The 25,896-nt window shown below is 38.9% G+C and overlaps 1 long non-coding RNA gene across 7 annotated transcripts in view; it reads right to left on the bottom strand.

The window, feature by feature from the left end:
* Positions 1 to 25,896, bottom strand: part of LOC103278942 (uncharacterized) — a 104,300-nt gene that overhangs the window by 38,649 nt on the left and 39,755 nt on the right. For all 7 annotated transcript variants that reach the window (XR_010007005.1, XR_010007004.1, XR_010007006.1 and 4 more), the window contains one exon: positions 14,685 to 14,809. This is a non-coding gene — a long non-coding RNA (uncharacterized LOC103278942). The remainder of the gene's footprint in view (positions 1 to 14,684; positions 14,810 to 25,896) is intronic.

Below are 25,896 nucleotides of genomic sequence, written 5' to 3'. Positions count from 1 at the left end.
GGTGAGCATCCTTTGTTTAACCAATTACAAATCCAGTAAAACAGTAATATTATCTAGCCCACACCTTTACTACCGTGTTTCCCCAAAAATAAGACAGGGTCTTATATTAATTTTTGCTCCCAAAGATGCGCCAGGTCTTATTTTCAGGGGATGTCTTATTTGTCCATGAAGAAAAATTCACATGTATTGTTGAACAAAAAAATGAACATTTATTATATACTTTACAGTAGTTGTCATCACAAACCAGCATGACCAGACAAACTGTGAATCCTATCAAGAATTTCTTGTTACTACCATTATTTCCATGTAAAACACTCCATGGTACGTACATTTACCGATCCTACTTTGCTAGGTCTTACTTTCGGGGGAGGCCTTATATTTAGCAATTCAGCAAAACTTCTACTAGGTCTTATTTTTTGGGGATGTCTTATTTTTAGTGAAAACAGGGTAGTTTGTTTGCAAGATGATCACGATAGACCTTGTCAAATGCCTTACTGAATTCAAGATATGTTACATCCACCGCATTCCCTGCATCCACCAAGGTTGTAACACCATTAAAAATTATTAGTGTGACATGACTTGCTTTTGAGAAATTCATGTTGACTTTTAGTGACCATAGCATTCTTTTCTAAGTGATCAGAGACTGCCTCCTTAATGATCTGCTCCAAAAATTGATGTCAGGTTGACTAGATGATAATTATTTGAGTCCCTTCTTGAAAACAGGGAAATTTTAAAATGGGGCTGAACTGAACTCCTTTCCCATTTTGCTGATCTACACACATGCAGCAAACAAGAAGAATATTTCAACTACCCTTTCAAGCAGGAATTTAAGCAGATGCTTCAACTTTCTGGATAACATCTTCAATTTCCATTATGGTCTTAGAGCAAAACATCGCGATACAGCATCATTGGGAGGGGGGGGGGGTATGAGAGATTAGAGCAATAAAGAGTTTTTGACACTCAGCCCTAAAAAGTACTCCTACCTCCTGAATTAAAATGGGGGAGCATTTACAGTAGTTCAATAGTTCAGCTGAATTGTAGTTTTAAAAAAGCAGAAAAACCAATTAGTGCAATCTATCCCTTCCTGTGCCCACAGATATATGCATCCGCACACCTGCTTATGTGGGAGAAAATCCACAGTGGGCACAATGAAGCCCTTTTCTACTCCATCCCCACCTACCTAATTTATATGTGAGTAATTCAAAGCACATAGCAACATATTTGGACTTCACTTGCAATGGGGGTGTGCCACATATCTCAAATGCAGGTCTATGAGTATTTGTGGGTCAGGAGGATGTAGTGTAGGACGAGATAATGCAGAGCTTGGTGAATACGTTTTCACACCAAAATTATGGATTTTGACCCATGGAGAAGTTGAGCATCATTTTTCAGTCCAGGCATTTAAAAAGACAACTAAACACAGAGAAGGAGATGGTTGCCTTTTTGATAAGACCTAAAGTACTCTACCTTAAAACCCTTATTAAAAAGAACCATAACCTTCTTTGAGCAGAGTGGCAAAAAACATGATTTCAGTTCATCCCAGAAGAACCTAAAAGAAACACTGTCTTTTTGTTCCTTTGATGGGAGGCGCCAAAGAGCTGCTGCTGCCATTTCCTCTTCCAAGCATTCAAATAGGCCACTGCAGCAAAGTAGAGGAGGTCAGCGCTTATTTTAGATTATTCCAAGATGCACTGCATTCTTGCCTTTTGCCACTCTACTCAGAGAAGGTACAGTACTTAAAATGAAGGCAGCTTAGTTTTTGATTGTTGATTTTTACAATGTCTAGATGTATACATGAATATATACAGTACTGAATACTTAAAGAAAACAGGAAATCTCATAAATAGGGGCACGTAAGGAGCATGACAGTAGTACTTAATATCTCAAAGTACGTATATCACTCAGCACCTCTGAAGTCTCTGAAGAAACAGTGGCACAGTTTTAATCTGATACAGAAAAGAAACTTCTCATTACAGGATAGACTAGAAAAGCCTTCTTGCTATCTTTCATTTCTGTATCCAATTAAAACTGAGTCACTGTTTCTTTCAGATTCTCTCCAAAACATCAGGAGAAATGACCACTTAGAAAAAATCCATAAAGATATACAAAGAGAACTACTTTTTTGCTTGGAACAAGTGAATCATGATCCATTACAATAGATAAACCTATTCCTATGAAATTCTCCATCAATAGGTTCTATGTAAAACTGAGAGAAATCCATGAACTTTATGAAATGATATGTATAGTATAGTCTGAAATTGAGGAAAAGAAAAACTGCACGAGCACACACGAGCAATTTAATAAATGTGTCACCAAATAAACTTGTAGGCAGCTAAATTTATGTGTTTTTAAGGTTTGGGTGCTGATGTTTCTAAAATGCTGTATTTTTATAATGGATTATAATTATGCCAATTGAAGTTTCCTTTAAGTGGTCTTAGCAATAAATACTGTCATTTATAGACCAAAATAAAAGCCTTGGTTGTAGTGCTGCACAAAAGAGAGAAACAATTACTCAGAAACAGGCTTTCGGTTTAGGTAAAAGGGGGCAATTTTTAACATTTTAAGGAAACCGCCCAATTGTCTAGACAGGAGAAGAGAGACAAAATTCTCACTGGCAGTCTAAACAATATCATACTTTGTCTAAAATGCTACAAATTGTTTGCCTTTATGTAAATCGAATGCAGTCTTAAAGACATTCATATAACTTGGTGATAGCATTTATCACCAAACATTAGATTTCATATTTAACAAAAAATAGAGGTTGAGAAGTACTAGTTACTTTTCTTATGTTTTTAATTACTCCAAAAAGGTCAACTAAATTATTGAATGTTATTAGTCAGGAATTAAATGCACATTTAAAACATTTTACTCTGCCTTTTCTTAGAGAAAACTGGTACTGAAATTTCATTTCAAAGGAAATCCAAAGTCACTTCTGGCCAAACAGCTTAGAGCTCAACAGTAAACATATAACTTTCAATACGAATAGTAACATTTCTTGGGATACCTCACCTCTGAGGATGCCTGCCATAGATGTGGGCAAAACGTCAGGAGGGAATACTTCTGGAACATGGCCCGGAAAACATACAACTACCCTGTGATCCCAGCCATGAAAGCCTTCAGCAACATCTTGGGATATTGTTAGATATAGGCATGGAAGCTTCCCAGCTGGCCCATAAACATCTTTCAATCACTGCCCATACAGCAATTTCTAGCCAGGAAGTATGGGGCTATTAAACTGAAAGCCCAGGAAGCTGTGATGCAAAGCTGAACTTTATAGACTGAGCAGTTGCTACACCTGAGTACACTTATGCAGAACTGCTCATAAGCAGGGTTAGGCGTGAGATTGTCTGGATTAAACATTCTCTCCCAGTCATCTAAGGCTCCTTCCACACTGCCATATAATCCAGACTATCAAATCAGATTATCCACATTATCTGCTTTGAATTAGATTATATGAGTCTACACTGCTGTATAATCCAGGTCAAAACAGATAATCTGGATTTTATATGGCAGTGTAGAAAGGGCCTATGGATTTCCATTTCTGATAAGAAAACAAGCGCTGACCTAAAATGGTCACTCTGTTCACAGGTCCTACTGAGAACAACTGAAACGCGGGACGGAAGCCGGCAATTTTAGAGAGAAAGACAACATGATGATACATAGGGCAACATCCAGGTCTTACCACTCCTGATACTTTAGTGAAAAATTTATTCCCCCATAAATCCCACGAGAATGATTGTCTCACCACATACACCATTCTCAGGGGACTTGCAAGAAATAAAAGTAACCAGAGAAATACCACATTTAACTAGAAGAGCTGCCACCTCAACCCCCCCCCCCCCAAAAAAAAACCAAAACCAAAAACAAAATTTTGGCAACAGTGAAAACAGTGTATTGGGGGGCTTTTTGAAGTTGCCTTTCTCCCAAACTTCATGGAATAAAACCCTAGCTCAGCATGGATATAACTCTAGGGGGTATTCTGGATTACTGTTCTGAAGAAAAAGCAGACTTAACATTGCTACCAAATGCTTCTAGAGTGAACATGAGGGCAAGCAACTTTCCCAGGGCCAGAGTGTCATGTATCCTTTGGATTTGAGAGATTTACTTCCCACTTTTAACTAGAAATATTCACAGATTCTCTATTGGTTGTAGGGAAGCAGTTTTGCAACTTTTTGTAGTCCATTTGTTTGTCCAGGAGGAATCTATTTGTAAATAGGAAGTAGACAGAATTATTTCCCCTTTTGGAAAAGTCCCCATGTAAATGTATGTTTTTCTCTTACAGAACGAGTGAAATTACATCTCACAACTACTAAGGGCATGGGAAAGTATAAACAATTATTAGGGTGGGGTGGAGGGGTCCCTGAGGGCTATATTTTTCACACCTTTGTTCTAGGAGCAGCGCTTTCCAAACCTTTCATGTTGGTTGCACACTTTTTAGACATGAATCATTTTATAACACAGTAATTCAGTTTTACTAGAAAACTGTAAGTTAAATCAACACCTTGCATATGTATACATACATAATTTGTAATAACAAAATGTATGGGGATACAAATGTCTCATGAAAACCTTTCATTTATACTTTAAAAATATATAATTTATTGCTTTTTTCACAAAGATTCAGAGGTTTCCCATTGCATTCACGTGACATACATACTGCAGCCAACACACTAACATGTCGCGACACAGTTTGGAAAGCTCTGTTCTAAAAAGTAGCATGCTGAACATTATATATAGCTAAAGCAATTGTAAATAACTCTCAACCTGAGAATCACAATAATATTTGCACCGATAAAAACATGTAGCTCCTCTTACAGATAAATGTCTAGAATCTAAACACATATTTCACACTCGTATATATATTTTCTCTTGTCTCTAAATATTTTCCTTCTATTTCACTGAACAGCCATGTTTAGAAAAAGATTATACATTGACTTCTACCTGATCTTTTCTAATCTCAGATCAATTTAACACTTTGCTCTTTGCCCCAATTAATGCACTTCTGATTTGTACCAAGCATGTAGAATACAATCATCTGAGTAAAATGTTACACACACATTTCAAATGAAATTTAACTAGCCATTACTGAAGGATGTTGCTAGGCCATTCTTGAAAGGACTACTAGTTAACAGGGTTACCGCTCTACAAAATATTTGTTTAGGACCACCTGTAACATTACAAAAGAAGAAAGGCAAGCTGCGCAATGAATTTGCACTTCCTGTTCCTGGGGTTTTTCTGGCGTGTCCAAAACTGATCTTGCATAGCCTTATCCCCCACCTTTCCCACACACTGCAGAGACCTGCTAGTTCAATTTCAGATGCAAAGAAGTTTGCCAGCACAGGAAGAACAAGCCAATTCAACATTCTATCTCATCCTTTTTCACTTCCTACATAGCTCTAAGATCATTTGTTCATTTGCACCTGCTTAAGATTTAAAAATAGTCTGAATCTCACTCTGTTTAACATCCATGGTTGTGTAGGGAGAACAAGTAGTCATGATCCTGAAGGTCTAGTTCTACATCTTTTCAGATTCTTAGCCCCCCTGTAATTGTCCTGACACAATAATTTTACAAGTGATTTGCTTGTGACTTCTTCTAAAGTGTAATAAGATGTAATTTCTGTTTTACCCGTTAGCTGATGTGTGCTTTTCCCCTTAAAACCAATTTATGGATTTTAAATTGCGTATACTTTTTAATATAGACTTGCCTGTGCATGCCTTTTGTTACATTTGCTTAAAACAGCACATTACTGTCATGTAAAATATTGTCTGCAATAGCTGAGAAGTGCTGTTTCTCTGCTCTGAAAAACACCCAACGCTGTCCTGCTCGCCAGGAAGACGTTGGGCACTTTGCAGAGCCTTTGGGCCAGTCTGGGCCTTCCGGCCGGCGTGAGAGTCTACCTCCTGCCGGAAGTGGAGGTGTGCATGCTCTCCAGGAGGCTGCCTCCCACCGGTTGAAGCTTCCAGAAGCTGCCTTTCGGAGCAAATCAGGGAGGTGCTCTAGGATATTTTCATTATTTTAATTTTAAACGCTTTAAGGGATTTTAAAAGTTTAAGATCTTCAGGTGAGGCCCTGCTCTCGCTCCCGCCAGCTTCACAGGTGCGGCTGGCGGGGACGAGAGACAGGGCCTTTTCAGTGGTGGCTCCCCACCTATGGAACGCCCTCCCAAGTGAAGTCAGGCAGGCTCCCTCCCTCTTATCCTTTCGTAGAAAAGTTAAGACCTGGCTGTGGGGCCAGGCCTTCGAACAGCAATAGCAGCACTAAGTATTGTTAAGTGTGCTGGAACTCAAACTGATAGACTCTGTGATGTCTCATGGGCCATGTAGTCCCCTTCCTAGTATTATTGTGACAGACGAAGAGGAAAACTTGGGTTTCCCACCGTTTTAGCCAGAATTGGAGCTCTTGCACCTGCAAGATGTTTGCCCACAAGAAGTCAGCCAAACAAGCCTTGAGCAGAAATCTCCCCCGTTCTCTCGCCGGGATAATTATAATCGAGATAGAGGCGTTAGGGAAGCGAATCGCCGAAGCGCCAGAATCGCTGCCAGACAATTAGCTGATTAAGCCTGTTTCCCTTGGGAAATCTTAAGGAGTCATGCATCTGGACACAGTATGGGTTTCGCTTCTTGTTCCCCAGGGAAAGTGTTCCTTGGCGGGAAAACAAGATCCTATATAGGTGTTTGCCCGCAAGGAAATCCTTGCGGAGTCAATTCGTCAGCTTCGGGAGTGAGATCGTGTGTGGACTACGCTACTCCAGTTCCCTGTTTCCAGGACCTTGCCACGGACCTTGTTCTAGTTCCAAGCCTGCCTTGTCCCCGGATCTTGCCACGGACCTCGTTCTTGCTTCTTGCCTCTTGTTGCCACGTATCAAGCCTTGTTTGCCAAGAATCTAGTTTGCTTCCAGCCTTGTTGTCAAGCTCCATTGGACTAAAGGACCCTGTCATTTCCCCACACTTTGCTTGGCAAAGTGTGTGTTTCGGTTATTGGATTATAACTTTGGACTCTAATATCACATATTGGACATTGTTTTCCTGGACTATATTTGACCTTTCCTGAAAGGTCTACTTCTGAACTATATTCTTCATTTGTTTTTATTGACTTTATATATTCCTTTAATAAAGATATTAGATAGAATCTGGCCTCTGCGCATGGTTATTGGTGCTCTGTAGCCTGGGTCCTGACAGACTCGTATTTTAGACCTGACTGCGTCCATCTGCTTATTTATTATTGTATTTTATGAATGTTGTAATTAACTAGCTAAGTGATTTCAATTGGCTCGCATTGTATTATATATTTTTATATATCTGTGATTTATTGTAAGCCACCCTGAGTCCCCTTTTGGGTGAGAAGGGTGGGATATAAATGTTGTAATAAATAAATAAATAAATACATTTTTAATAGTTGTGTGCTGTGGGTTTAAAACTGCACTGTTTTTTCAAGTGTTGTGAGCCATTTTGTATCTCAATCGAGATAAGAGCAGGGTGATGATAACAATAGCAGAGTCCCAGGACTGGGAAAACAGTGGACTATACATTTAAATAGATTTTTTTAATGTTATACACACATATAGATATATATATTCACAATCCAAAAGGTGACCCTCTATCATATTCCTTCCCCTTGACCTTAAGTGCATCATCCCCTTATTGCCCCAATTTGCAATACAGAGTAAATCACAATGGCCTACTTAGCAGGGAAGTTGTGTGGATGCCAAAATGCAATTGTCCTTCTGCCATAGTGGGTTTATTTGTTTGTTTAATTGTTTGTTGCAGATTTGATCATTTACAGATTGAATTAAAATGTTTCCTCTAGCAATCTGTAGGTCCTTTAAGGCCAACTTCCTCCTATGATGCTCTCTGTCCTGGATGCTGGTGGTATATAAATGGTTTTATATGTTTTATGGATTTAAAAGAAATTGGGTTGCTGTGAGTTTTCCGGGCTGTCTGGCCATTCCAGAAGCATTCTCTCGTGACGTTTTGCCCACATCTATAGCAGGCATCCTCAGAGGTTGTGAGGTCTGTTGGAAACTTGGCAAGTGGGGTTTGTATATCTGTGCAATAATGTCCAGGTTGGGAGAAAGAGCTCTTGTCTGTTTGAGGCTAGTGCAAATGTTGCAATTGGCCAGCTTGATTAGCATTTAATGGCCTTGCAGATTCAAAGTCTGGCTGCTTCCTCCCTGGGGGCATCCTTGGTTGGGAGGTGTTAGCTGGCCCTGATTGTTTCCTGTCTGGATTTCCCCTATTTTCAGAGTGTTGTTCTTTATTTAGGCTTTTCCTTAATCCCTCCTTATTATCCAACATTTTCGCTTATCCAATGCTTTTATTTTTCAGTGATTGGTTTGGGGGGGGGGGCGCCAAAATTCTGTTTGCCTACACTTGAAAATTACCTTGGGCCGGCCCTGTTTGTAAGTTGGATGTTTGTAACTCGGGGACTCCCTGTACGCTGAATGTGTAGCCCCTGAGGACTCCAGTCAGAGTATGGCTATAGCCTTCAGTAGAATCAGAAACTCTTTGCAAACAGGGTTCCCAACCACAAAGAGGACTCTAATGCGAGATTTTTGTGTTTTTCAGGTGAACATCCAAATGCAGTTAGAATCTCCATTCAGATATTTCCAATCAATGTGGGGAGAAGGTCAGAGTGTGCTGAACGTGTGGAGAACTTGGGAAAAGGTACAGTTTAGGGGCTGAGAGGCCCAGAATCAAAAGCTCTAACTTGTTGCCCTGGATTGGCAGCAAATATGGTACTCCGGAACTCTCCATGTGGTTTGCTGAGAAAGAGATACCTTTGCTTTCTGGTGGTTCAAGGTACCCAACCTTTGTTTCAAGCAAAAATTATTTAAAATAATCAATGAACATATTCCTTCAGGGATATATGAAAATAAATTTACTTTGAGTTTTGTGTTCCATTTCCAAGATATCTCATGATGAACATATATGCAAATACAGGTATTCCAAAATCCAAATCAAAACACTCTTGGTCACAAGATTACCGTATAAGGGAAAATCAACCTGTACTCAGTTTGGCATTGCACCATGCACAGCACCTGACAACAAATAAATTTGAATTCAACCAGAAGAAGGTTACTGTTCATCATCACAGATGAAAATGCAGAGAACCCAGTGAACTTCTATGTATAGATATTTCAGATAAAAACCTCACTGCTGAACATTTAAAAGGGAGAAAATATTTGTTACAAAGCAGATTTAATATAAATATTGGAACACTGTAAGCAAAGTAAAGGAAAGCCATCCCAAATGAAATCACTGCCTGGACACAGTTTTGATGAAACCAACCATCCTTCCGAAATACAAACTAACGCACATTCCTACAGAATTCAAAGACAATATAAAAAATAGATTTGCACTATTAAGCCTAACTGACCCCTAACGAGATTAGAGCCAGGAAAATTGTCAGGGAAGAATGCAAAAGGACACTCACATTGAGCTATAATCTGTTTATATCACTATGCATTCCATTTTGTTCTGAGTGACTGCATACCATTTTCAGATGGGATGCATACAGATGCATACATCACAATTTAAAAGAGATATTGACAAATTGGAACATGTCCAGAGGAGGGCAACTAAAATGATTAAAGGTCTGGAGACCATGCCCTTCGAGGATGGTTTTAAAGAGCTGGGTATGTTTAACCTGCAGAAGAAAAGGTTGAGAGGAGACATGATAGTCATGTATTATTATTATTATTATTATTATTATTATTATTATTATTATATTTAATTGGCTAAGTGAACAAACCCAAAAGGTGCTCACCAATGCATCTTCTTCATCTTGGAAAGAAATCACGAGTGGAGTGCCGCAAGGTTATGTCCTAGGCCCAGTTCTGTTCAACAGAACGACTTGGACAAAGGGTTAGAAGACACGATCATCAAGTTTGCAGACGACACCAAACTGGGAGGGATAGCTAACACTCCAGAAGACAGGAGCAGAATTCAAAACGATCTTAACAGACTGGAGAGATGGGCCGAAACTAACAAAATGAAGTTCAACAGGCACAAATGCAAGATACAGTAGAGTCTCACTTATCCAACATAAACGGGCTGGCAGAATGTTGGATTAGCAAATATGTTGGATAATAAGGAGGGATTAAGGAAAAGCCTATTAAACATCAAATTAGGTTATGATTTTACAAATTAAGCACCAAAACATCATGTTATAAGACAAATTTGAAAGAAAAAGTAGTTCAATACGCAGTAATGCTATGTAGTAATTACTGTATTTACGAATTTAGCACCAAAATATCACGATGTATTGAAAACATTGACTACAAAAATGCGTTGGATAATCCAGAATATGGATAAGCGAGTGTTGGATAAATGAGAGTCTACTGTACTTCACTTTGGCAGAAAAAATGGAATGCAAAGATACAGAATGGGGGACGCCTAGCTCGACAGCAGTACGTGTGAAAAAGATCTTGGAGTTCTCGTGGACAACAAGTTAAACATGAGCCAACAATGTGATGCAACTGCTACAAAAGCCAACGGAATTTTGGCCTGCCTAAATAGGAGTATAGTGTCTTGATCCAGGGAAGTCATGCTATCCCTTTATTCCGCCTTGGTCAGACCACACCTGGAATACTGTGTCCAATTCTGGGCACCACAATTGATGGGAGATGTTGACAAGCTGGAATTTGTCCAGAGGAGGGGAACTAAAATGATCAAGGGTCTGGAGAACAAGCCTTATGAGGAGAGGCTTAAAGAGCTGGGCATGTTTAGCCTGCAGAAGAGAATGCTGAGAGGAGACATGATAGCTATGTATAAGTATGTAAGGGGAGGTCATAGGGAGGAGGGAGCAAGCTTGTTTTCTGCTGCCCTGGAGACTAGGACACAGAACAATGGCTTCAAACTACAGGAAAGGAGATTCCACCTGGACATCAGGAAGAACTTCCTGACTGTGAGAGCTGTTCGGCAGTAGAAATCTCTCCCCTGGACTGTGGTGGAGGCTCCTTCTTTGGAGGCTTTTAGGCAGAGGCTGGGTGGCCATCTGTCGGGGGTGCTTTGAATGCAATTTCCTGCTTCTTGGCAGGGGGTTGGACTGGATGGCCCGTGAGGTCTCTTCCAACTCTACTATTCTATGATTCTATGATTTGTTTATACCTCACTTTATCTCTCCCGAAGGGGACTCAGGGACAGGGAGAAGGCTTGTTTTCTGCTTCCCTGGAAACTAGGACTTGGAGAAATAGGTTCAAATTATAGGAAGGAGATGCCACCTGAACATTAGGAAGAACTTCCTGACTGAAAGAGCTGTTTAACAGTGGAACTCTCTCTCTCTGAGTGTGGTGGAAGCTCCTTACTTGGAAGCTTTTAAACAAAGGCTGGATGGCCAACTGTTAGGAATACTTTGTACTTTTCCCGCCTGGCATGGGGTTGGAATAGATGGCCCATGTGGTATCTTCCAACTCAATTGTTTTATGATTCTATGACCCCATCACACCCAAATACTACAATTTTTACCTTCAGAAAATACTCAGCTTTGAATATTCTGTTTGGAAGACTCCCTGTTTGGAAGACATTTTATTTCTTTTCTGAAACTGTGCAGTGACGTAACCTCGAAGTTTTGAACTACCGCTCTCGTAAGATTTGAAAATGTTCTCATGTCTATGCACTAAATGTGTTTTCCTGATTGCTACCTTGGAGTGCAAAACAAGGAGATTCCTAGATAATCCATGTCAAATTTGCCAAAGTTAAGCTTGCAAATGTGGAGGACTGATTATACATATCTGACTGCATTTCTTCACAGTCACTGTTCTTAACAGTCATTCAAACTATCCCCAATCTGTTATAAAAAACATAACGTTGGGACATCTCTTCCTGTTAGCTGGAGAGCATATGTGCTGGAAGTTCACCACAGAGTCATGCTGAAGGACCTAGAAATTCCTAGAAAATTGTTCTCTCAAGTAAAACAGGTTTTTTTTTTAAATTTTCAGTTTCTCTACTTTCACAGGGGTCTTGTGCCACTAACCACAGCAAAAGTGGGGGGCTGATTGTATTTATTATTCTTAATGCAATTCAGTGATACAATTTACTTTGTATCTTCAGTTAATTCTGAAACACATTTATCCTAGCACTTTACTTTTTCTAGGTGCGTAGAAAACAGTGCAGTCTTAGCTTTAGAAAGTGTTTTGTTATTCAAAGTGTACTCAATTTTGGGTTCCTCAAGGAAGACACAATTTTATGGTTCTAATGGGGGGGGGGGGCTTTCACACATGTCTGTATGGATATAACAATGCCTGATCAGCACTGGGAAACATACTGGATAATTAAATGTACAAGAAATTATTTGCATGCCAAAAAATAACTGGCTCAGTATATAATCGTAATCATAAATCTACAAATGGATTTGGTTTCTTTTCAGTATTTTAATAGCTTGGAAAGAAAATTAAGTTTAATATTTTGGTTCTGATGCTACAATGCTAGCTATAATGAAAGATTGACACAGACATCAAGAAAATAAAACTTATGGGAAAAGGTGCAGTTCCAATCGTAAACAAAGAGCCCAGCATGTGATTAGATTAGATTTTTCATTTGTAAACTTTCTCCTAATATTTGAAACAATTATCAGGACACTGTACAAGCTAGTCAGAGATTATTGTGAGTTAAAAGGGATTTACCCAAGTCAGAAAGGGATTTATTCAAGTCCAAATCCCTATATGATATGACATGGACCATTTATTTTCAGCCATCTGGATTTTTTCTTCCACTCTAAGTCCCTCCAGGAAGATAAAGCGGAATATAAATAAAGGGTGGTATTATTATTATTATTATTATTATTATTATTATTATTATTATTATTATTATTATTATTATTTATATCCTTTGCCAAACCAGAATCACTGTTTTTTTTCTCTGTTGCTCATTCCTCTTCTATGCTTGTGAAACATTATAATAGAGAAGACCCCAGAGCAACTGAACCTTTTTTCTAATTTTGAGCAATTTTTTGAAGAATTTTGAGGAAAACCAAAAAGTTGTTTTAATAAAGCTAGTTATTTTTTCAGGGAGAATCTATATTTAGGTTATCAAGAGATTCGACCTAAAATAAAATAAACCTAAAGTAATATTTAGAAATCTCTAAGGAATTGTGATTGAGTTCAAATAAGTAGTGTTGGGAAGAGTAGTGAAATTTCTCCAGAGGTTTTTAACATGTTGATTAAATCTGTAATGTGTGGAATTGACATGGAAGCTTTTCTGTATCAGGGGATCTCAACAGGTAGATTTCAAATTTATTCAAGCCTTCTCCCCCAACCCAATTTAATGTTTTCCTTGCCTCTCAATCTTACGTGCATACTTAATCATTCATCCACTTCTATGTATTGGTAGGCTCCCTACTCTACTATATTCTTAGATAAGGCCATTGTTCCCCATGCATTCATGAGCATTTCTGTCCAGCAGATTCATGGAGTAGAACAAGCTGCCACTCTATACACACTTACAGCAATTCAGGACTCCCTGGGCTGGGGAGAAATTAACATATTAATCAGTATTATGGCATGCTAATATGCTCAGTACGCTACAGTATAGCCTGTACTATCCACATATTGAGGAAGGTGGGAGTGAAGTGAGGGTGCTGGTTCTGAGAGACTTCTGCATGCCTAGAGACTTAGGTTCTATCTACACTGACCATTTAGGATGGTATGAGTGAGAATCATTCTGTGAATGGCTACAAAACGCACACAAACTGATTTGTTTCAACTTGGGAAAAGTCTGTTAACGTGATTCCACCTCAGGTTGAAAAAACACAGGGGGGAGCCCTCATTTCTCTATCATATTGAATCAGAAGTCATTTAGGAATTGTAAACAAAGGTTTGTCTTGTAGAAACCATTTCTGTAACATATTTTATCTTGTGGATAGGAGATACTGACAGAGTTACACTTTTGAAAGGCCCTTACTGTACATAGAGTACCTCTGCAAGGCCCTTACTGTACACACAAAGTATCTCTGCAAATGAGGACTACAATGGAAGGCCATCAAGCAAAGATTGTAATGCATAATTAAGCTCTAGCCCTGTCTTCCCCATGACAGCCTGTATGGTATAATGATTTGAGAATGTGGACTGTGATTCTGGAAACCAGGGTCTGATTCACTACTGGGCAATGGAAACCTGCTGGGTGACCAACTTTAAGAGGAAGGCAAATGCAAACCCCTTCTCAATAAATCTTGCCAAGAAAATTCAGTGAAAGGATCTCCTTATAGTTAACATAAGTTAGAAACAACTGAAAGGTACAGGAGAATAACTAGTTTTTCCAAACTACCAGCAATATCTTCTGGATGTGTTTTGGCTGAAGCTTATGGCTGTTGAAGTTCAACAAATCTGGCAGGACAGTAGATTGAAAAGAGGGTCTAGGCTAATGAAAGCCCACAATTCTTCCAGAAAAACCTAACAGAACAAAGCTTCTATAACTATTAAGATCTAACCAGATTCAGATCCATTTAGTTGGCATAGCTATTAGGTTACGCGTCCTAGAAGTTTCAGTTACAAAAATGGAACAGATTGTCCTAACCAAAACATTTTCAATTAAACAAAGTACTGTCTTTTGAGAAAACGTGGAAGCTAAAACAATTTGAAACATGGTTCGAAGAGTTCACAGTGTGCTTTGCAGATCGCTACTGAAATGACAGATAACAGATGTAAAATCTAACACAAAACCTGCATATCAGAATTTGGAAAAGTTACCTTTTGAATTACAAGTCCCAGAATCCCTCAGTCACCATGTTGTTCATGAAAATGAATTCTCCAAATTCTAGACTTGCCTTAGCCAATTCAGAGATTGTGGAGGACTTGGTATCCACATTGGTGATCTAAATGATATGAAAAAGAGGTTAAAAAGTAACTTTTAAAAGGTTTGTATACACAAATAAAAAGAAAACAATTGGACACTATACCACTTATTTTTCTCTAATTTAAATTGTCACAACTATAATGAGGTATATTTATCCTTATTTTATACATAGCATAACTAGAAATAGTAATGCCGAGTGACTTGCCAAAGGTCATACAGGAAAGTGGGGATAATGCTGGAAATAGAAGTCTCATTTCCTGCCTTCTGGAACTGAGGCCACAAGGCCCACCTTCCTGTTGAGGGCACTGAGGAGGAGAGACATATGTTTTCTGTGACACTACATAAATGTGAAACTTTTTTTGAGTCAATTGATTTCAAAATGCAGTTTGACTTTATTGGAGATTGGAAGTAAGATACTCTGAAAATTTAGAAATATAGGACCAAAATCTCAGTGTGGGTGGAATTATGCATTGGAATACCAGTTTGCTAATATTGATCATTCCTGATAAGTCTGTTCCTGGATTCCACCTTTTAGTTTCACTATCATATAACGGTATACAACGATGCAGATATAAATAAATGCAGTGTTACTGAGTTTCACAGGGAAGAATAAATAGATCATAGTTTATGAAAGTGGGTAAAGATCTATCCTAGACACTCGTGCTAAGTGCACTGTCAATATACCATCTGTTACTTTTCTGGCATAATGACAAGCAACTACAGGGACCAAGAGAGGCCAGCACAATCTGTGACCCACTGGGGCAAGCAGGCATGAAAGCAAGAGGAAACCTGCCGAGCTACCAGAAACATTACAGGTAAGTTTTGTATAGCTTAATAAATGGTATCGTATGCAGGTCTAGGGTAAAATGAACATTGTCCATATGGGAAATCCAGCTTCAAAACACTCACAAGTGAAGCCTACTTAGAAGTAAGATTTAAAAAAAAACCCTTAAGTAGTCGAAGACAGAAGACAGAATGGGAAAAATAATTCACCCCTAAAGCCTTTCTTTTGTGAATCTTAAAATTTACGGTAATATCCAATGGGGAAATGAGAAAATTCAGATAAAACATAAAACTCTCAAATGTTTTCTGGTTTTGAACAATATGAAAAATATTTCAAATGATAATTTAAAATACCCTTTCAGCTTTATCCTTTCCCCAAAAAAGCTATGATATAGCTGTGCAGCAACTTTGCAAAACAATTATAGTAGACAGTTACAAACCTGTAGACATATACTACATTTAGATTGTCTTAGTATCTTCAAATAACCCTAACTTTTGCTGCATGTGAAAGAAGGCCCTGGCTGAAAACACATTAATAAAAAACAAGCATTAAGCTGAACAAATTTGGAGTTTCCCTAAAGTCCATGGGAGATTCAGTTAATCAAATTACTTTATTTCCCATTGTTATCTACACACTGATAACTGTTAGGCAGATGCTTTTAAAGACAAAATTTAACAAGCTAAAAATGAAATAAAGTCCACAGTTTTTCTTTTATTGTTCACTTTCTGCTCTTCGTAGAAAAATGTATACATGTGAAAACAATCCAAATCTGTGTAAGAATTGTAATAAAATTAAATATAGCACTGAAGTATAGAGTGGGATTTTGGTATCCCCTAGAGTTTTGTTCTAGGACCCCCGTGAACACAAAAAAAAAAAATCCCTGGATGCTCAGGTCCCATAGTAAAATGTACTTATATAAAATGTCCAAATCAAGGATTGTTTTTTTGGATTTTGAAAAAAAGAATATATGGATGGTTGAATCCATGGACCCAAAATCTATGGATATAGAGAGCTGACTGTACTCCCTAATGCTAAATCTGAGGTCCCAAACTGCATAATATGTATCTACACTGCATATACAGTAATGCGGTTTGAATTGCATTATATGGTCAGTGAAGATAATGCAGACTGAACTGCACTGAACTGGATTATATTAGCCTACACTGACAATACAGTGAATATGCATTCTGAAACTGTATTATATGGCAGTGTAGATGGGGCCTGTGTCTTTTCTATCCACCTGAAATTTCAATTAGCATCAATTTTTCAGTATACTGTTGCAACTATAAGGACTAGAAACTTACTTTTGAAAAAGGAAATCTGTTTTAAATAATGAACATTGTAGTTATTACGAAACTATGTTCTGCATCTTGCAATGCATAGAACTGTGATAGCTTGTGTACCTTTGGTCTATTTGGACTCATAGACACAATGTGTACTTTTATATATCTTATCTATCATATTAAAAATAACTTTTATATTTTTATTCACTTGTTTTCACATTATGAAAATCTTGGTTTTGTAAAAGAAACTTGATTTTTGCAAGATCTGGGAGCATACATCGAAGGAAAAACAGAGTTTAGTACAGTTAGAAAAGAATATTACTATTAATATTACTATTAATAATCTGGCACTGCACATTCAGTAAAGAGCTGCTTTTATTAGCACCAGCCTACACCAATGCCAGAGGACAAGCAATAGGGAGCATAATAATTGGATTAATAAGAAACTTTAGTTACAGAGAGAGCCCAACTTTCTCTTTTTAAAGAAAAGCCATATTAGAGTCTCAAACAGGCAATTTATTTAATTCATACACACACACACACACAGGTGTGCACACAGAGTAGACTTTCAGTTAACTGGCACCCATGGGAATTGATAAATGCTGGATAAATTTAATGTCTAGTTGCTTGAGAATTACTATTAAAATAGGCCTTATACCCCATACTACTTCATACCATAAACTCTGTACTAATTTGATATTAATATCAAAATAATTAATTAAAAGCAAATAAGACAGAGAAAAAGTTACCATAACACAGTTTTGCTGTATTGTAAAAGCAGCTTCTTTCATTCTTTCAGTGAATTAATTTTGGTCAGTTGCTTGGGTTCCAGTTAACGGAGAGTTTACTGCAATTACAGTATGCCCTGGGGTGGATGAACGGAACTGATGCAATTATATAAATTATTTTCTTTCATGATTCACATATGCAGTGAGATGAGCTACATCTTAGAATGGACTTTCTCAAATCTCATACTACACTAAAGTCTCCTATGCTGTCTCATAGAGTTTCATCTACACTTAGGTTGGTATCTGTGTCAGCCCCATGACTGTACAGGGTTGATCCAGCTTAACCGGGGCAAGGCCACCTTAAGATTTCCCATGAATTAGGGGAATGAAGATACTGGGTCACTTCCTTGTTGCCTGTTGCCTGACCCCCATGTTGCAGCTGCAACACACCATACCCAATCTCTTGGGCCTTCTGGCTGATGTCAGCCAAATAATAACCATGGAGGAGTTTGGGGGCACCATAGACCAAGGTAGGTGAGTTGTCATGGCTGGGAACCCCCAGGTGGATGTTCAGCAGTCCCAAAGTGTGTTTGGTATGGTTGGGCAGTTGGGACCCCTTGTCGCCTCCTGGACAGTTCAGGGAGTCTCTTATCTGGTCATTGTGCAGGCCCAATTTGGTATCCCGGACACCGGATCAGGCCTACATTATTGGTCAGTGTAGAAGGGTCCCCTAGCCTCAAACTCCACACTTTTCAGTAAAGTGTGTTCATTTATTCAGTTGTCACTTATGATGGGCAGAAAATTCAGGTGATCTACATATGCCTATGAGAACCATCCTGATTAATTCTCAAGTCAAGATATCCAAGTTTCTATGGAAATTCATTTCACTTAAGTCCATGCTGGGTAATATGACAGTTCCATCCATGCTGAGGTACTTGTTATTTCATGCCATAATGGACAATGCAATCCAATATGCTAGAACAAGAGTAAAGTGACCAAATGCAAAAGTCCTTCAATGGTAGGAATGGAAGTCAAGATGCAGGTTGACGGGTGTATGGGATAAGGGTTAACTTTGTGTAGGATGTGGGCAAGACGGATGTCTTACATGTTGTATTATGTGTACTGTGCGTATTTATCACGTTAGTAAATTTTAAATAAAATGTAATTTTAAAAACCCAAAAACAGTAGTACAGAAAAGGAAATGGTACCAGGTATAACCTATGAAATTTCTCATTTTAAAAAAGGATTAAAGGTACAAGATCTTTTATCTCTTTTTGTATCTGGCCAAACTACCATAGACACAAGGATTATGTCATTATTTGAGAGATTAATGGTCAATGCTGTGTACATTTTTCTTTCTGACAATAAAGTATGACTTGCAAAATTACTAGCAGCTACTGTTGACTACTACTATTAACTAAATCAGAATAATCTATTCCATAGTATTTCAGGTTTCTCGCATGGTTATGAAAACTGTACAGTGAAAAAAGCTGACAGGAAAGGAATTAACTCATCTGATAAATTGTGATAGGAGAATTCTATAGATATCACGCATTGTAAAAAGACAAATGAATGGATCTATGAGCACTGTTATTAGAAGCAAAGATAACTAAAATGACGACATACTGTATCATGAAATAATAGGACTAGTGGGAAAAGATAATAATGCATTGTAAAGTGAAAGGCATATAAAGTGAGCAAATAAAACTACATTACATGAGGTTTGGTTCATTAACCACAAATCCACACTTGCACCCTGAATTTGGTGACTTGGGCTTAGAGGTGTCTTATTCATAGGGGTGCCATAAACTGATAGAAAAGAACAACAAACCCCCATTTTAGCTGATTCATGTTGAAGAAAAATGAAACTAAGTGAAACTAGGTCTGAAATTATACAGAAATGAATGGAAACTATTCATGAGAGAACAACAAAACAGGCAAGCCAAGAGATATATTGTTGCTCTTTGTCTTCTTCTATGAGGAGAAATAGTAGTAGTAGTAGTAGTAGTAGTAGTAGTAGTGACATCATCCTCGTCATCATCATGGGGTGAGGTAAGGTGTGAGTGAAGTTTTGTGGTTAACAGTTTTCTGTCCTCAGTTTTCATAGTTATTGAGAACCACATTTGTATAGTTTACCTGGTTTCACTAAAACAAATGGTTCTGCAACAAAATTACCATATAAAGTACTTTTCAAGTTTCAGTTTATCAGGACTCTTTCTCAAAATGAATGCAAAGAGGGAGAAACTGAAAGACGACACATTGACCTCAACAATGACTCATTGGGGTTCACTCCTATGTATATACAGTAATTCCTTCACATTTGCAAATTAAGTATGTGTGAAAGTGATTCTTTGCAAATTGCTGTATTTGCCATCACTGCTATTGAACTACACATGATCCAAAAATGTTACCTCTAGACATCTATAGGTCCTCCAGTGCGATTCCATCATCTACTTCTGACAGACATGGACCATTGAATTGTGCTGGAGGACCCACAAATGCCTACAGAGAACACTTCTCTAGGTATTTGTAAGTTTTCTAGCATAACTCTATAGTCAAACTCTGCAATACAATGGCACTGGAAAACCTAGAAGTGTTCTCTGGGATTTAAAAAGTTTGCAATGTTTATTTATATTCATGGTTCACTTTCAAGGGGACCCTGTACTCCTTTAATTCCCCCAAATGTGAAGGACTACGTATATTATTGAAGTATTAAGGATTTTTGCTGCAGTGACACATATGACTTTCCTCTTTCGATGATCAGTACTTCAAAGATATACCAAATGTCCACTGAGAAACACCAACAATTCTCTAGGTAGACACAAACAGAATGTCTTCTGTGCTAGCTGTCTCTGTTTAGGGAGACTTCCTGAAAAAGAGGAGACAGCGCTTCTCGTTACCATCTGTTATCAAGTTCTTAAACAGGGACTTTATAATGGGCTCGTATAAACATGCACGAATGCAAGAACACACTGCCATCAACTGCCATACCTAACTCAAAGCTTTTGAAATATGAATGAAAATTTTGAAAACATTAGAGAACATGTGCTTCTGTGGCTGTGTGTCATGTCACCTCACCCCCCCCCCCCCAAAAAAAAATCCAGTTTCAAAACCATTTCCCCCTTCAGGTTAAAAGAACTATGTCAGTCTCATAAAATGGTAATTTTCCAGAGTCATGTCTTGCATCTGAAGATATAAAATAAAAACGTCTCATTTTGTGCTGAGTACTTCTCACCACTAATAAATCAAAACAGCTATCATATATCTGGAATCACAACAAACAGCTTGCAATATTAGGGGAGTAGAGGGAAAGAAGACATCCGTTAGGAAGGAATCCAGACAAACACTCAATTTTTCATAAGAGAAAGGAAAGCATTGCTTGTTACTGTTGTCCAGAATAGTAACTTGCACCTATTACTCGTTATAGGAATAACATTGGAAAAATATGGCAACATTTTCTCAGATCATTTTAACTTTGAATAATAATAATAATAATAATAATAATAATAATAATAATAATAATAATTTTATTTCTTACCCGCCTCTCCTCATGTCTTGAGGCGGGTTACAAAACAATTAAAATACATAAACACAGCAAAAACACTACAAATACACACACTAAAATGTACCTCATAAAAGTTACATACCAAAACGCATCTTTATGAAATACATATTAAAACATAAAAAACAGAGATTAAAGTTTACAAAGGCATTAAAGTCAATTTTTATGTTTAAAGACTGCCTGGATAGGCCTCCGGGAAGAGATAGGTCTTCGCTTGTGCTTAAATTCTGACAGCTGATTTAGCTGTCCGAGCTCTACTGGCAGGCCATTTTACAATGACCGATGAATAGGTCCTCTGGGTGGTGGTTGCTAGTTAGGTTCTGGCTGGTTGAAGTCGATGCCCCCCAGAAGACCGAAGTGTATGGGGTAGATTGTGTGGGAGAAGAAGATCCTTTAGGTAACCTGGACCCAAACCATGTAGGGCTTTAAAGGTCAAAACCATCACCTTGTACTTTGCCCAGAAATTAATTGGTAGCTAGTGGAGTGACTTTAGGATAGGATCCAGAAATACTCCCAAGCTGCGAGCAGTCTTTCAGGGGGAGTGTAACCTCATCCAGAACTGGTTGACACACCTCCACCCTCACATTAGGAACCTTGATGGAAAGCACCTTTGTTTGTCTGGATTCAGTTGCAATTTGTTTTTCCTTATCTAGCCCATTACCTTTTCTAGGCATTCATTCAGAAGAGACACGCTATCCTTAGCTGAAGCTGTTTTTGGAAGGCATGGAGAAATATATTTGGGTGTTATCAGCATACTGATAACACCCTGCCCCATTTCTATGAATGATCTCTCCCAGCGGCTTCACGTAAATATTCAAGAGCATTGGGGATAGAGTGGCACCTTGTGGGACACCAAGTAACAGCTCATTTTGGGAGGAGCAGGTATCCCCAAGCACCACCACCTGGAACCTGCCTGAAAGGGACAACCAGAACCACTGCAGCACAGTGCCTCCGATTCCGAGCTTTTCCAGGCGTTCTAGAACTATATCATGGTCGATGGTATGAAAGGCTGCTGAGAGGTCTATAAGCACCAACAGGGACACACTCCTATCTTGTGTAGACTATCCTACCTTGGCTTTCCCCATCCCTCAACAACCCAGCAGAACAAATAACTGCCAAGTGACCTGCATGCAGATGCAAGAAGGTGCACAGAAACAGCCACTTACTCGATTCCTCTTTTGACCCCCAGCTCCCTCTCACCCAAACAACTGCTCTGAATCTCATGCCTAGGCCAGTCATAGGCAGAGAAACACCTCCTGTTTCTCCAAATTGTCACAACGACACAAATAAAACCACTGGCTGTGCAAAGACAAAGCTACAACATTGTGTGTGTGTGTTCATGATTGACCCAAGGGACAATTTTCTGCAGGCAAGTTCATGTCTGGTTTTGAAGGAATGGGTATTTTACCTTGTGTAGGACATCTGCAATGTATTAACTTGGACGATTTCTTGTCAGTCTGGAGGGGTCTTGGGGAGGGGAGCATGTGGCCCCAAAACCATAGGCTCCCTCTTGTTTCTCCAAATTGTCACAACGGCACATTTTGCCTGCGCAAAGACAAAGCTACAACACTGTGTGTGTGTTCATGAGGACTGTATCATATTCACGAGTGTTTCAAAACCGAAAATCAAAGAACGCAGAAGACTTGACAACGTGAACATTTATGGGCTAGAATCTATTTCTTCAGACATGATCAAGTTAAGACTCTAGTCTACAGAAAGAATCCATGATCCAGGTCTTACTTGTTTAAAGGGCTTTTTGTTCTAAGACTTTGGGAAGGCTATCCTGTCATCACTGTTCCAACACACAAATCAAAACTATGCAAGACAACACTTGCATTTAGATACCCCCATAAGTACAAATAAATAAAAGATATGTGCACTTGGTTAAGAAAATTAATCTTTTCTTCATCCAGGGGCATACATCAATTTATTTCTGCCAGGGATCTGCCTATGAAGATAGCGAAAATGAGAAAATGTAGTCCAAAGCAACTTGGCCAGGCTCTAGAAGGCCTAAAATGCAGTTCAAATGAAGGAATAAGGGGAATTTTAAAGACTGTGGTTTAAAGACACAGTCTGCCATTGCTCCATTTTAAGTGCAATGAGACAAGCTGGCCACAACGCAAATCAACTCCAGCAAATTCAAGAAGGAAGAATTGGGTCTTCCTTCTTGAACTTTATGAGGCAGCTATAATGCTTAGTTTTGGCTGGAGGTAACAGATTTAGGGAAGAATCCTGGATTTGAAGTTTCAAAGCTTGTGAGCTGATTTCTCCAGCTACTTTCTCTTTACTTATCATATTACTAATCCTTATCAGCTTATTTCCTTTTTCTAGCTTGACCATTATTGTCAGGCTGACTTGGAGATCAGTTGGAGAACCAAAAAGAAGTGAACATTTATTTGCCTTTAATATTTCTCTGTTGCTCCTCTGAAGAATTTGTGTGCCTTTCCACATGCAGGGATGGGTAACAGTGATTGGCCCAAATAACAATTTTCTGCAGGCAAGTTCATGTCTGGTTTTGAAGGAATTGGTATTTTGCCTTGTGTAGGACATCTGCAATGTATTAACTTGGATGATTTCTTGTCAGTCTGGAGGGATCTTGAGGGGGGGGGGGGGAAGTGGGCCTAAAACCACCCTAGCTTTACACAAGAATCATTACTGGAATATCAAACAGAAAAGATGTATATGAAACCATTCAGCACTAATCCAATTCAGGATCTTCCTGCTGGAAATAAATCTGTGCCTCTGCATTCCCAAATCAGTTCTAGGCAGTATTTGGAGCCCCCAGTGGCATAGTGGGTTAAAGCCTTGTGACTTGAAGGTTGGGTTGCTGACCTGACCCCCTCGATGGATTGTCACCTTGATGTGGTGAGGGGGCTTGCGTGTTCCAATGAACCTGCGGGCACAACCACAGGAGTCACACACTCCCAGGAGTGGCCAAAGGGGAGGATCCAGACCAAGAACAATCCGAAGACCCAAAGACCTCAATGGCGGAGCAGGCGGAGGATAACATGGTACATGTTACAACGGTTGTGAAGGTGGAAGAAGCCTGCAACAGACTGAGAGGCCACTCTCGTTGTGTTAATCACACCACTGCTGGGACCTCAATCTGTGAAAACTGTGTGTTGACCGGCCGTGCACCGACCTCCACACATTTAAAAAAAATCACGCACAGGCGTCTTCCAAGAAATGGAGGACCATCATCCTCGAACTACGAGGGATTGCCTAAGTAAAGCTGACCTGAAGGCTGCCAGGTTCGAATCCAACCCAGGGAGAGCGCAGATGAGCTCCCTCTATCAGCTCCAGCTCCACGCGGGGACATGAGAGAAGCCTCCAGTAAGGATGGTAAAAACATCAAAACATCTGGGAGTCCCCTGGGCAACGTCCTTGCAGACGGCCAATTCTCTCACACCAGAAGCGACTTGCAGTTTCTCAAGTCACTCCTGACATGAAAAAAAGTGTTTGGCTGTCACAGAGACAAACTGGGGCCCTCTTGCATTAAGTGGATAATGTAGAATGTGTCCCCAGTCGTTTTATAATCAAGTGGAAGGATTTGTACAGTCAAATTTGTGGGCTTAATGTTTTCAAATTTGATTAATATGTTATCTCTAGGAATCTGTAGGTCCTCCAGTGTGATTCTATGGTGAAATTTGTCAATAGAGTCACCCTAAAGTACTTAAGATATGTTTTCTCAGATAAAATAAATAATTGTCTTTTCTTCATGGTTTTCCCTCTTTTGTAAGGGTCCTGCACTCTTAACCCTGTGAAAGTGGAGAGTCTACTGTAGTCTAATTTTAAGAGAATTCACTGAAGCTGAATGCTGGGGAATTTTGTAGCAATAAAAGAAATGACTTCTTCACACAATACATAGTTAAGCTGTAGAGATGCTCTGTTATAAGATGCAGTTATACGCCTGCCATCTTGGATGGATTTGGCAGGGGGTAGATAAATTCAAGGGAATCAGAGTAATCAGTTAATTTGCTTTGAATTAGCAACATATATCACTACCAGATGCAATCCAACTCTATTTATCAATTGCTGACAAGTCCAAGATGGAAATGACAGCTGCACTCAGGCCCTTCTAATAGGATTCCTACAAGGTCAGTTGGCTGGCATGACTGAATGGAGTGCCAGTACTTTCCCGACCTATTGATCTACTCACATTTTCGAACTGCTAGGTTGGCAGAAGCTGGGGCTAACACTGGGAGCTCACTCTGCTTCCAAGATTCAAACCGCCAACCTTTCGGCCAGCAAGTTCAGCAGCTTAGGGGTTTAATACTTCTGATTACTCGCATATAAAGGTATAATAGTAATGTCATAGTAATCTTTCTGGGCTGTTTTGTATAATTATAGGATATATAGTTTATATATTTTCTGACAGGTACAAAGACACATCTTACATATCTCAAAGGTTTACTGTCCTCCATAAGACATAAAAAGCTTTGTTATTATATTTATATCTCTAGAACTTTACCTCAGAGAAATGTGGAACAGTTTCAAGAATATTCCAAGAAGGATGATTTGAAAATAGGAAATTACCGCATTTCATTCCCAAGTGAATATTTTATTGAATTAAGGGATACATTACAGGCCACATGATCACATATGTTGGCTTAAGTAATGCAGTGTCATTTATCTTTTATTTCTGTGGGAAGTAGCTGTGAACAACAACTTTTATATTGGGAGCTACAGTCTTATCGTCTACCAAAGTCTGGTACCGATTAATAGGGATTTAGAGACTCTGTATAAAAA

This window comes from Anolis carolinensis, chromosome 5 (genome assembly GCF_035594765.1).
Source record: "Anolis carolinensis isolate JA03-04 chromosome 5, rAnoCar3.1.pri, whole genome shotgun sequence".
Lineage (NCBI taxonomy): Eukaryota > Metazoa > Chordata > Lepidosauria > Squamata > Dactyloidae > Anolis > Anolis carolinensis.
Note: the sequence above shows the minus strand (reverse complement) of the source record. Positions and strands in the feature narration are given on the sequence as shown.